Genomic DNA, 12,049 nt, shown 5'->3' with positions numbered 1-12,049 from the left:
GTTCATTCCTTGATTACTATCACAGTACATTTGCTTTGAACTGACACTGGAATGACAGAGGTCACTTTTTGTCAAATGGCTACACTTATCAAGAGTGATCCCTGGCTATGCCCAGATAACCATGCTCTGAATGGAAAGTGAGCTCATTTACATACTTCTAATGCACAGTCCATAGCATGTTGTAGCTAGAAAGCCAGAATGTTGTTTGACAGGGCACAAAACGCTTCTGAATGCCCATAAAAATGTCAGTATTATTTTTTGATGTCAACTGTGTGGGTTTAGAGGAATGTCACCAAGAAAAGACACATGTGTGGCAAAGAAGAAAAGATAGTAATTTTGGAAAGGAAGGGTTTCATTGTGGCTTCTGGGCTCACAAATCCTACACATGGTCCATCAGCAAAGCAGTTGTTTTTGACAACTGCATTAAATCTGTATCGTAAGTACCAACAACACCACAGCATGGAATGACAGTCAAAAATCTCAGAATGCTGGAGCTTTTGTAAGAAACATGAGGAGGAAGTATCAGGAATGGTAGGCATTATGGGATTGAGTTTCTGGTCATAGCCTAATTAGCACATTTAAAGGAAGCTTCATGCTTATAAGTATTTCCAGGGACCAGTTCTGTCGGTATCCTCTCTTACGTTGTCTTCCAAATGATAATCTTTGCTATTTCAGCTGTGTAGAGTCAGCATTAATGTTCGGCTGTAACTGCAGATGATGGGCCTTGATCGCCAACTTTTCAATAAATACTCGAAACTTTTTTTCTCTGTTTGAAAGATTTTCATTAATTATGTTTAATGTTATAACTTTAAATGATTCGGCCAAACCATGCATGGGCATTAATCCAGAGTGCTATCAGGTAAAATGATCCAGCAGCTGTTTTAAAGGCTCCAGCCTAACTTTATTTGCCTTCCAATTAGCAAAAAGTGTTTTTGTCTCTGAAGGAAAATTGAAAATTTATAACAATGGTAATAGATAAAATTAAATATAAAAAACACAACGCCCTGAATCTGAACAGAAATCTTAATGGATCTGGCAGACCTGGGAAATTGGTGCCCTGCTTTTCACATAAGGACAAGGTGGATGCAGTAGTATAGAGGAGGAATGCTGCCTTCCCCCATGACTGGCATAGGAAGGCACGATACCAGACCTTGCCATCCTTGACTGAGGTTACCACCCAGGTCAGTGCAGTCTGCATGGGAGGGAGAAACACCGAGCTATTGTAGGAGGAAGGTCAGCACCCTTCTCCATTGCAGCAGGGTAAACATCACCATGTTATCTCTGCTAGCTCACCCGCACTCAGTCTTTGCTTCTGTATCCCCACTCACCAAGGCTCATGTGCTATCACTCCCAATATTGCCAGTAAAACCTTCTGTCAGTCACTTTGACAATCACATCATACACTCCAACCAAACTCTCAGACCCCTAACCCCTTCCAGGCCTCTTTGTTGCCTACTCTATAACTCAGTGCCTTTCCCCCACCTCCCACACACTTGGGACACTTCAGTACCTTTCCCCACCTACCCACCCACTGGGGACACCTCTGTACCTTTCCCCCACCTACCCACACACCCGGGACACCTCTGTACCTTTCCCCCACCTACCCACACACTCGGGACACCTCAGTACCTTTCCCCCATCTACCCACACACTCAGGACACCTCAGTACCTTTTCCCCACCTACCCACACACTCGGGACACCTCAGCACCTTTCCCTCACCAACCCACACACTCAGGACACCTCAGTACCTTTCCCCCACCTACCCACACACTCGGGACACCTCTGTATCTCTCCCCCACCTACCCACACACTCGGGACACCTCAGTACCTTTTCCCCACCTACCCACACACCCGGGACACCTCAGCACCTTTCCCTCACCAACCCACACACTCAGGACACCTCAGTACCTTTCCCCCACCTACCCACACACTCAGGACACCTCAGTACCTTTTCCCCACCTACCCACACACTCGGGACACCTCAGCACCTTTCCCTCACCAACCCACACACTCAGGACACCTCAGTACCTTTCCCCCACCTACCCACACACTCGGGACACCTCTGTATCTCTCCCCCACCTACTCACACACTCAGTACACCTCAGTACCTTTCCCCCACCTACCCACACACTCGGGACACCTCAGTACCTTTCCCCCACCTACCCACACACTTGGGACACCTCTGTAACTTTCCCCCACCTACCCATACACGCGGGACACCTCAGTACCTTTCCCCCACCTATCCACACACTCGGGACACCTCTGTACCTTTCCCCCACCTACCCCTACACTCAGGACACCTCAGTACCTTTCTCCCACCTACCCACACACTCGGGACACCTCTGTATCTCTCCCCCACCTACCCACACACTCAGTACACCTCAGTACCTTTCCCCCACCTGCCACACACTCGGGACACCTCAGTACCTGTCTCCCACTTACCCACACACTCGGAACACCTCAGTACCTGTCTCCCACTTACCCACACACTCGGAACACTTCAGTACCTGTCTCCCACTTACCCACACACTCGGGACAGCTCAGTACCTCTCCCCCACTTACTCACATACTGGGGACACTTCAGTACCTTTCCCCCACCTACCCGCACACTCGGGACACCTCTGTACCTCTCTCCCACCTACCCACACACTCAGTACACCTCAGTACCTTTCCCCCACCTACCCACACACGGGCCACCACAGTACCTCTCTCCCACTTACCCACACACTCGGGACAGCTCAGTATCTCTCCCCCTCCTACCCACACACACGGGACACCTCAGTACCTTTCCCCCACCTACCCCACACACTCGGGACACCTCAGTAACTTTCCCCCTCCTACCCACACACTTGAAACACCTCTGTACTTTTCACCCACTTACCCACACACTCGGGACACCTCAGTACCTTTCCCCCACCTACCCACACACTCGGGACACCTCAGTACCTTTCCCCCACCTACCCACACACTCGGGACACCTCAGTACCTTTCCCCCACCTACCCACACACTCGGGACACCTCAGTACCTTTCCCCCACCTACCCTCACACTCGGGACACCTCAGTACCTCTCCCCCACCTACCCACACACTCGGGACACCTCAGTACCTTTCCCCCACCTACCCACACACTAGGGCCACCTCAGTACTTCTCCCCCACCTACCCACACACTCGGGGCACCTCAGTACCTTTCCCCCACCTACCCTCACACTCGGGCCACCTCAGTATCTCTCCCCCACCTACCCACACACTCGGGACACCTCAGTACCTTTCCCCCACCTACCCACACACTCGGGCCACTTCAGTACTTCTCCCCCACCTATCCAAACACTTGGGACGCCTCAGTACCTCTCCCCCACCTACCCACACACTTGGAACACCTCAGTACCTTTCCCTCACTCATTCCAGCACTAAATACAGTGCCACCCCGTTTCACCTCCCTCAACTCCTTCCTTTCTCTCACACCAGAGCAAACACGTCATTGTAAGAGCCTGGCCGGGTAGTGGGGAGGGCGTGATTTTGGCACTGCCTGTCCTGTGTGGAGATGCTGAGACCTTCATGTCCCAGCCACCATTTGAGAAGCACTGTGGTGCTCCTCTCCCATTACTGCTGCAGTGAATGGATTATTCTCGTGTCACAATCTTGACACCTTCTCTCTTTTGGAAGGTGGAAGTGACTTGTCCCAGTCTTTATGTTCAACAGGGTGGCCTCACAAGACATCATTGATGCCTAGAGGAAGCATCAGCAGGAAAGCACGGACAGTGGAAACAAGTACTTCAAGATATGATTATCGCTAATGACCGGTGACTGAGCCTCATGGATTATTGATTATTGCCAATGGTTAATGCCTCAGGTTTACAAAGCATGTAGTACTCACAGAAGTGTTTCAGCTTCAGGGTATGATTAGATTAGATTAGATTAGATTAGATTAGATTAGATTAGATTAGATTAGAGTACTTACAGTGTGGAAACAGGCCCTTCGGCCCAACAAGTTCACACCGCCCCGCCAAAGCGCAACCCACCCATACCCCTAACCTAACACTACGGGCAATTTAGCATGGCCAATTCACCTAACCTGCACATTTTTGGATTGTGGGAGGAAACCGGAGCACCCGGAGGAAACCCACGCAGACACGTGGAGAACGTGCAAACTCCACACAGTCAGTCGCCTGAGGCGGGAATTGAACCCAGGTCTCTGGCGCTGTGAGGCAGCAGTGCTAACCACTGTGCCACCGTGCCGCCCGAATCGCCACCGTGCCGCCCGAATGAGTGTCAGTGTAATGCCAGGCCCCTCTAAATTGCCTGAGATCCTTTGAAATCAAAGCCCCCACCCTCACAGAAGGAAACGTTTCCTCTTCCCCACCCCCTCAAGCCCCCCCAACCCCCACCACTGACTCCCGGGGACGTGGCAGCCATTTTCACCTCCATTGTGCTTGTTATTTACCTCACGATGTAAAGCAACAGCAGCCGCTCTGCAAACAGTGAGTCTCAGTCTCAGACTCTCAGTATTGGGAAATCCTTAAATGGATACATTTCCTTCTTACTAGCCTTTCCCTGTTAACTCCATAGAGTTTGAATATCCCCAAGTCTCCACCCAGCCTGTCTATCTGCATCTTCATCTGCCCACTTTACCAACTCCATCCCAACTCCAGGACTATCAAGGCATCATTGTACAACGTGAGTGAGCACAAAGAAAGTAAGGTGTGGACCCCTGGGGTACAATCTGGTTCAGCCCATGACCTGGGTGCCAGTCCTTGTCCTTGTGTATAAAATGTCTGTGCAGCAACATTACAATGAGAGGTGCTCCAAACTGCAGCATTAAAGTGCTGAGGTGTACCATGATTAGATCAGAGATCTGCCATGATGCTGCAGTGAGGCTGGTTTGTGTCAGATGCCATCCTCTATGGACATGAGGTACATATGACCATTGCCCGTGGAGAGTACCCTGAAATGTTGGTGCTAAGCTGGAGGTCTGAAGATACCCACTCAAACTTTCATGTTGGGAATTCTCAGTGTGCAGCTTGAACCTAATGCGTGGGAGAGAGGGAGGTTAGGTGGTAGTGATGGTGATCATGAGTAATAGTCTATGAGAATAGGCCTCTCCTTGCTCATTAGCGAGCATTGTACCTTGATGTCCAAGACCTGTTTGAACAATGCGATTGCTTTGGTCTCGGTGTCAAGCAAGACCTCACTTGATACCTCACTTGATCTTTTGAAACATCTTGCTGTAGTCCATGTTGTTCAAGACCCAAGAAGATACCAAGCTATGTAATTCAATCCTGAACCTTTGGCAACTTCAGAGTGATCAACTTCAAATTGCCCTCAGAAACTGGATGGATGTTCAGTCAATCTCAAGGAGACTGCATCAGTCGGCATTATTTCAGAGTGAGAGGAATGCAGCTTCCCTTTATTGCTCACAACCTGACAGGCACTAAGTTAGGACTCGCACAAAGTGATAAGTACAGCAGAATAGCCTCAGGCTGTTCAGTTGAATTTATTTACAATGTCAGTTTATTTATTAAAATGGTAGATTCATGGGGTGGAGAGAGTTGTGAAATGAGCTAAGACCTCATTAGTGGGGAAAAAAAGGCAGATTTTTCAAGGTGAAATCCTCTGTGGCTTCTCACTTCAAGTCTTATCCACTTTTCTCATGGAGAACCCTGTTTGCTTGTGTCTCACAGTACAGGGACAGATAATTGAAGAGAGAAAGAAACCTGTTGTGGTATCAGAACAGCACTTACAAGTTTTTGCATCTTTTGGTGCATATGGCATTATGGCAACAGATTGTAGGCTGCAGCATAGGACAGAACTGGAGACACACCCAGTACTAGCCTACCCCTCCCCTGCTGCTGTGCTATCCCAACATCCAGGCTCCTCCTTGTTTCTCGCATCTGGCAAAACAGACTGAGAGAGTGGGACAGCAGAAAGAACCTCACTCCACTGTAACCAAACTCCTTAGTGTTGGTTTGGTTGTAAAGTGTGATCAAGTTTGATGGATTTCATGGTTCATTTCTGCAATTTGATTTCTTAAGAGCAATAATCACTAAAACCACCCCTACTGATTCCACATGAAGCTTGCACAAATCAGAAAGACGTTGACCTGTGCCTGTGTATCTACCGTAATCAGGGGAAATCTACTATTAGCATGCTACTGCTGACAGATATCAGTCAAAGTAAAAAAAAATCAAACTGATGCTGAAAAGATGAAATATAAGTCGAGATTGTGGGGTCGTATTCAGCAGTCAGACAGCATCAGTGGTGGGACAAACAGAGTTGCCATTCTGGGTGGAAGGCCACGGGCCTTTCCACAACTGCTGTCTGGATTGTGAACGCTTCCAATATTTTCCATCTTTCTTTCTATCAAAGGTCCACTTGAAGGGGGAGAGGGTGGTGTTAGGGTAATCAGCTACCTCAAACCGTCTTTGTCCTGTTCCACAGGTTTGTGTGAGATCATCTAAGGTATCTGGACATGTTATTCCAACCTGTAAATCAGATCACTCTGGATCAACAGAGTTAGAATTTGGACTTTGTTTCCAGAGAAGATCAAGAATCATTGTATAATGAATAATTTACTTGAATGACACTTGACCTTCACTATAAAGTTCACCCTGGACTACCTGTTGCCAATTATAGCCCGTATTAAGGCAGTGATATTTCTGTACGAATTGCGTTTCTAACTTCTGAGATGGGACCCAGCAGTGTACATGATTTCCAATGCTGTTTGAAGTTGACGTACACAGCACAAGACAAGACTTGCAGAAAGAGCAATTCACTTATGAATTGGAGAGTAAGAATATCCCAGACTGTTGATTATTCAAATTTGCCCCAAACTGGCTCCTATTTTGTGTCAATAAGAAGACAGAGAGTTGATTCATTTGGAAGATCTGTCATTTGTAATATCGGTCCTATCTAAATTATAAATAGAGGAGTGCAAATGTTTAGATTTTAAAGGACAGATGCACTTAAATCATGCACTGAATAATTGAAGTATAATGTGTGTAGATATTTATTCCCTTTCCAAAATGAGGATAGTATGGATCACTGAAGGACACGATACAAGAATATAGCTATTAATCCTCCAATCTAATTATGAATTGTCTGAGACAAATATGGAAAATGCATTATTAATGATTATTCCATGCTCAATGATTCTTTTTTATTCTTTGGCTCCCAGTCTAAAAAAGAGGTTCTATTTTCCTCTGATAATTGAAAGCTAAGTTACAATAGGTGGCCTTAATATATTCTGATTAATGAGCAAAGCTTCTGCAATAGCAGATTCAAACCAACTTGAATTTAGTTTGAATCTGGCTCAACTTATTGGTGCATTATTTTATAACATTAGGCCCAGTTTTCTGCTACAAGGAGTCACACCAGTGTGTTCTCTAGATATTAATATGTACTTACATTTCACTCTTTCATGGTGTGTGAAAAAAAGTAGCAGACTGACCTGTGCTAATGTGGCAAGTATATGCAATTAGTCAAATTGTAATAGCAACATTACTCCAGCTCTCTTTTTCTTTAGAAACCTTCATTTCAACTGCCAAGCAAAGGCAAATCAAATTAAAATTCCTAAAAATTAATTTACATGAACTACTGTATCAGGGAAAGGAAAAGGTTTATGACAAACTTCAAATCAATTTTCTTACAAACCTCTAATAACTATTGTCTGTAAGAAATGGGGAAGTGTGCTGTTTTTGCAGAAATAGAAAAGCAAGAGAGTGTATGTGCAGGAAAGGGGTACAAGAAAAATATCAGCTAAGCAAGCATTGGGGAAATGTGTCTTTATCTTTAATGAATAATTGTGGATAACTAAATACTAACTATAGTGCAGAATTATTAAAGCAAATAATTCTTTCATCATAATGTTTTAAATAATAGTCTCAGCAAAATAGCTGAGATAGCTGAAAAGCATAAACCAAGCATGAAAAGATACATTGTTAAAACGTATGTTCAAGAATGGAATTTACCTGTGAACAATGGAAGATGTTACAAGCTAAGTAAAAGAACATCAAGATACAAGTTTAGCCTTATGTCAGCACTTACAGAGGGAAAGACGGCCATCTTGGAGAAAAGGGGGCAATAAGGGTGGAGCACAGCTGGGTAATGGTAGAATACAATAAGAAGGATTGGGTAATGTAAGAGTCGGGAGAGATGACCTCACGCAGCTCAAAAGTATAACTGTGTACTAGTTTGAATGTTCATTGCTCATTTGCTTCTGCATTTGATACCCTTTCTTGCAAGATCGTAGAATAAATAGTCTTGTTTCCAGTTTTGGTGGTCTCGTCTAATTTTATTAAAACTTGTTTCTAACAGATTTGGGGGCTCGTTAAGGAATCCCAAGCTCCGGTCGCTCGGCATTTTTGGGAAAACGGAGAAGGGGCACCTCACTGATTTCAGCGGTCTCTAGTTTTCCCTTGTTGCCGCGGCAGCTTGGGCAAGCGTGATCCGGACTGGGAGACCCTGGAACCAAGACGGGCAGACGCGGTGGGTTCAGTCGGGTGACTCTTGTGTGCACAAGACCCGGGTAAGAAAGGTCTTAAAAGATTTATCCGGGCGACCGTGGTAGGCTGTGGTATTTGCTGCCAGTCGGATATATCCGGGGATCCAGGGGACCAGGGTAGGCAGCGGTAGTTACTGCTGCCAGTTGGATATATCCGGGGAATTGCTGCAGGACAAGGCGCGCTGACACGCAGCGGGAGGTTTGGTCGGGTAAGCGACCGGGATAGGCAACGGTAGTGGTTGCCAGGTATTGCCACGGTACAGGGCGCGCTGATTCAACCAGGTAACTCTTGTGCACAGACCAAGGTAAGAAAATTGACCTTTAAGTATTGCTTTGATGGTTGGGGACGTAAGAGAAGTACGGGGAATTGGCAACATATAAAATAAAGTATTTAATTGGCTAGATTAACCTGACGAGTAAGGTTTCTACCTGATTCGATCACCCAGCCTTAGACCGGTTGTTAAGAGGGGAAATCCCCCACGTGAAGGTCAGGACCCTGAAGTGGGTGTGGAAGAAGGTGACACCAGACCTCAGTAAGGTTAACTAAATTACATAAAGAAACGGCCGAGTATTAAAATGGGGGATAAATATAGTGATTTAAGTTTAGAAGGAGACATTAGAAGGACGTCCGAGGACCACATCCCAACGGACAGTCCTTTAGGAAAAATGTAAAGAAAATGGAAGTACAATCCTCGGACGCGAGGAAAGGATAAAAAACAAATGATAAAATGTCAATGAAAAACAGCCTTACAGTCAGGAGGAATCAGGTTATGCTTCGTGTCAGAAGGGCTAGTAGCTGAAGGGCTACTGAGGGTGCACTTCGTAACTAACTTATGGCCAGACGTCCAGAAAAATATTCAAAAGCTAGAGAAGTCCTTGCGAGAAACTCAAAGTGTCTGTGAGACATGGTGTCTGTGTGTGTGTGTGTGTGTGAGAGAGAGTGAGAGAGAGAAAAAAAAGCTATACAGCTAACAGACAGTTTAACCCTTTGTGATTCGGTTTGAATGCACATTTGTTTGTTGGTGATTGAATGTTTGTGCTTTGTTCCCTGGAGCTTGAGATCCGGGACTGTTTTGAATCTGATTTCTATTATGGAAATTTTAACATGATTTCTTTGAAGGTTAAGGATTTTACAGATTATGAAATAAAATGTTAACTCCTGCTCTTTTTACAGGTCATGACTGCCTTACTATCAGTTTCTAACTAATCTCTTTTATCCTTACATAAAAGCGATTTATGGAGGACAGTTGAAGTTTTAACTTGAATAGACAAATCCTTTTTAAGGCAGCTCTGGTTATTTCATGATCTATAACATTGTAATTGAGCAATGACTGGTCAGGACTACTTGGGAGGACTAGTTTTGGATTTGAATCGGGGGACTGGAACCAGATGATTGTGGTGGATTTCAGAGATGGGAACTGTGTGCATTTTGCATTTTGAATATTAAACACTGAATAAATGAATTTATAATATATAAATATATATTTATAAGTAAGATTCCAAAATGTATAGTTAGGAACAGGCTTTAAAGTTAGACAAGCATAAATTGATAAATTGTATTTGAGATTACAGAGAGCAAGAAATATTGCAATATTTCTTTTAAAAACAATCAAGGTCTAAACGAAACATTGGGTGATGAGGAATGGCCATGAGATGGCCCTAAAGCTGTTCAGTTGGTTGAATTGGCTCTGGCAACGTAACATGAGAAGCAGAAACAGAAGGCAAAAATAATGATAGCCACGGTTGATGAGGTAATAAAGGAAAGGACAAAACTAAAAGGAGAAAGAAACCGGAATGGTGGCGGGCAGCATGTTGAAAATAAAGGGAGGAGAAGGGATTGGGGAGGAGATGTTAAGGGGTCTGGTAAACAGGAACAAGGATCAAAGTGGAAATCCCCACAGGTGGGATGTTATTACTGTGGAAAGACAGGTCACTTTAAGAGAGGGAGTGTCCTGATCCAAAAAAGGAAGTAAAGGCAGTGTCGTTTATGAACCTTGATGAAAAATAGGGGTGTCAGGAGTTCCTGCCCCCGGGGACCCACCAGGAACCCTTGATCAATTTAAAGGTGGGACCTTACACAGAGGACCTAGTTTTCCTAGTCTATACGGGGGCAGCAAGGTCATCCTTAAAGTTTAAGCCCAAGGGAGTGGGAACAAAAAAGTTAATTGGATTATGGCAACAGTTTTGTGATGAGAGGCACGAAGAATCAGTTTTGCGTTCATGACGAGATATTGCCACCAAATTGGGGATTGAATTAACTGCAAATGGTGCTATGAAATCTGTTGAGGTTCTTAAAAATGAATGTGCTCGAGCAAAACAATTACAGAAACAGAATGAGAAGTCACAAGTGACTGGTAAACAAACAGAGTTTTAGTCACTTGTTGCGTTTCCACCCTGAATTATATAATATATATAATTAATAATTAATATTTATAATAAATCAATTGTGTTAGCCTGAATCAATATTAATTGACAGGATTCCTTCACACATTCTCAGTGACCTGTCATATTGATTCATGGTTAATTTAAAATATGAACTGCATTAATTCATTGTTAATTAAAGAATGGAAAGCTACATTACTGACCAGAGTGTGTGCAGGCAGTGGCAGCAACAGTCTTATTGGTAGAGGAGAGTCGGAAACTTACTTTTGGGGGAGCCTTAATAGTCAGCACCCCACATCAGGTACGGACCATATTAAAACAGAAAGCAAGACGATGGCTCATAGACTCTAGGATCTTCAAATATGAGACAATCTTAATAGAACAGGATGACCTTGTGTTAGTCACAGACAGTTGCTTGAATCCAGCTGCATTTCTGTGGCGGGGAGAGGGGAGTGGCCCTTGGCAATCCAGAACATGACTGCCTTGATATTACTGAATATCAGACTAAAGTACAAATGGACTTAAGAGATGTACCGTTGCATGCGGGAGCTCGGTTGTTTATCGACGGGTCCTCCTGAATGATTGAGGGTAAAAGGCACAATGGATATGCTGTAGTAGCCGGGATAGAGGGAAGCGTTATCGAGGCTGAAAGACTGCCGAACGGCTGGTCAGCCCAAACTTGTGAACTCTCTGCCCTAGAAAGAGCTCTCAGAACCTTAGAAAACAAAAAAAGGAATGGTATGTACAAACTCCAAATATGCGTTTGGAGTGGTACATAGCTTTGGAAAAATTTGGCAAGAAAGAGGACTGATAAATAGCAGAGGAAAAGAACTAGCTCATGAGGAATTGATAAAACAAGTGCTGGAATCCCTGTTACTCCCGAGAGAAATAGCGATAGTTCATATAAACGGACATCAGAAGGGGAGTGAACCGGAAGCCAGGGGGAACAGACTAGCAGGCGAGACAGTCAAAGAGGCAGCTATGAACCATACAGTAACAAAGATGCAGGTTCTTACACCCCCAGTTGAGTCTTCTTCTGTGAACCCCGTGTACACAGAAGAAGAGGAAAAAGAATTCCAGGAAATAGGAGCCACTAAGACAACCGAAGGAAGGTGGACCCTCCCGGATGGGAGGGAAATGTTGAGTAAACCGTCATGGGAAACATCTT

General features: G+C 44.8%; 1 long non-coding RNA gene across 2 annotated transcripts in view; it reads right to left on the bottom strand.

The window, feature by feature from the left end:
* Window positions 1-11,572, bottom strand: part of LOC122560781 (uncharacterized) — a 28,206-nt gene extending 16,634 nt beyond the window's left edge. Inside the window, exon 1 of one of the 2 annotated variants that reach the window (XR_006314806.2) lies at window positions 11,416-11,572. This is a non-coding gene — a long non-coding RNA (uncharacterized LOC122560781). Of the gene's footprint in view, window positions 1-11,084; window positions 11,336-11,415 lie in introns of those variants that run through there. The other variant, XR_015760549.1, reaches the window with a different exon arrangement.
* Between the last annotated feature and the right edge of the window lie 477 nt (window positions 11,573-12,049).

The sequence above is a fragment of the Chiloscyllium plagiosum genome, unplaced genomic scaffold (assembly GCF_037043375.1).
Source record: "Chiloscyllium plagiosum isolate Xiang-an unplaced genomic scaffold, Cpla_swu_hap1 HiC_scaffold_20, whole genome shotgun sequence".
Lineage (NCBI taxonomy): Eukaryota > Metazoa > Chordata > Chondrichthyes > Orectolobiformes > Hemiscylliidae > Chiloscyllium > Chiloscyllium plagiosum.
Note: the sequence above shows the minus strand (reverse complement) of the source record. Positions and strands in the feature narration are given on the sequence as shown.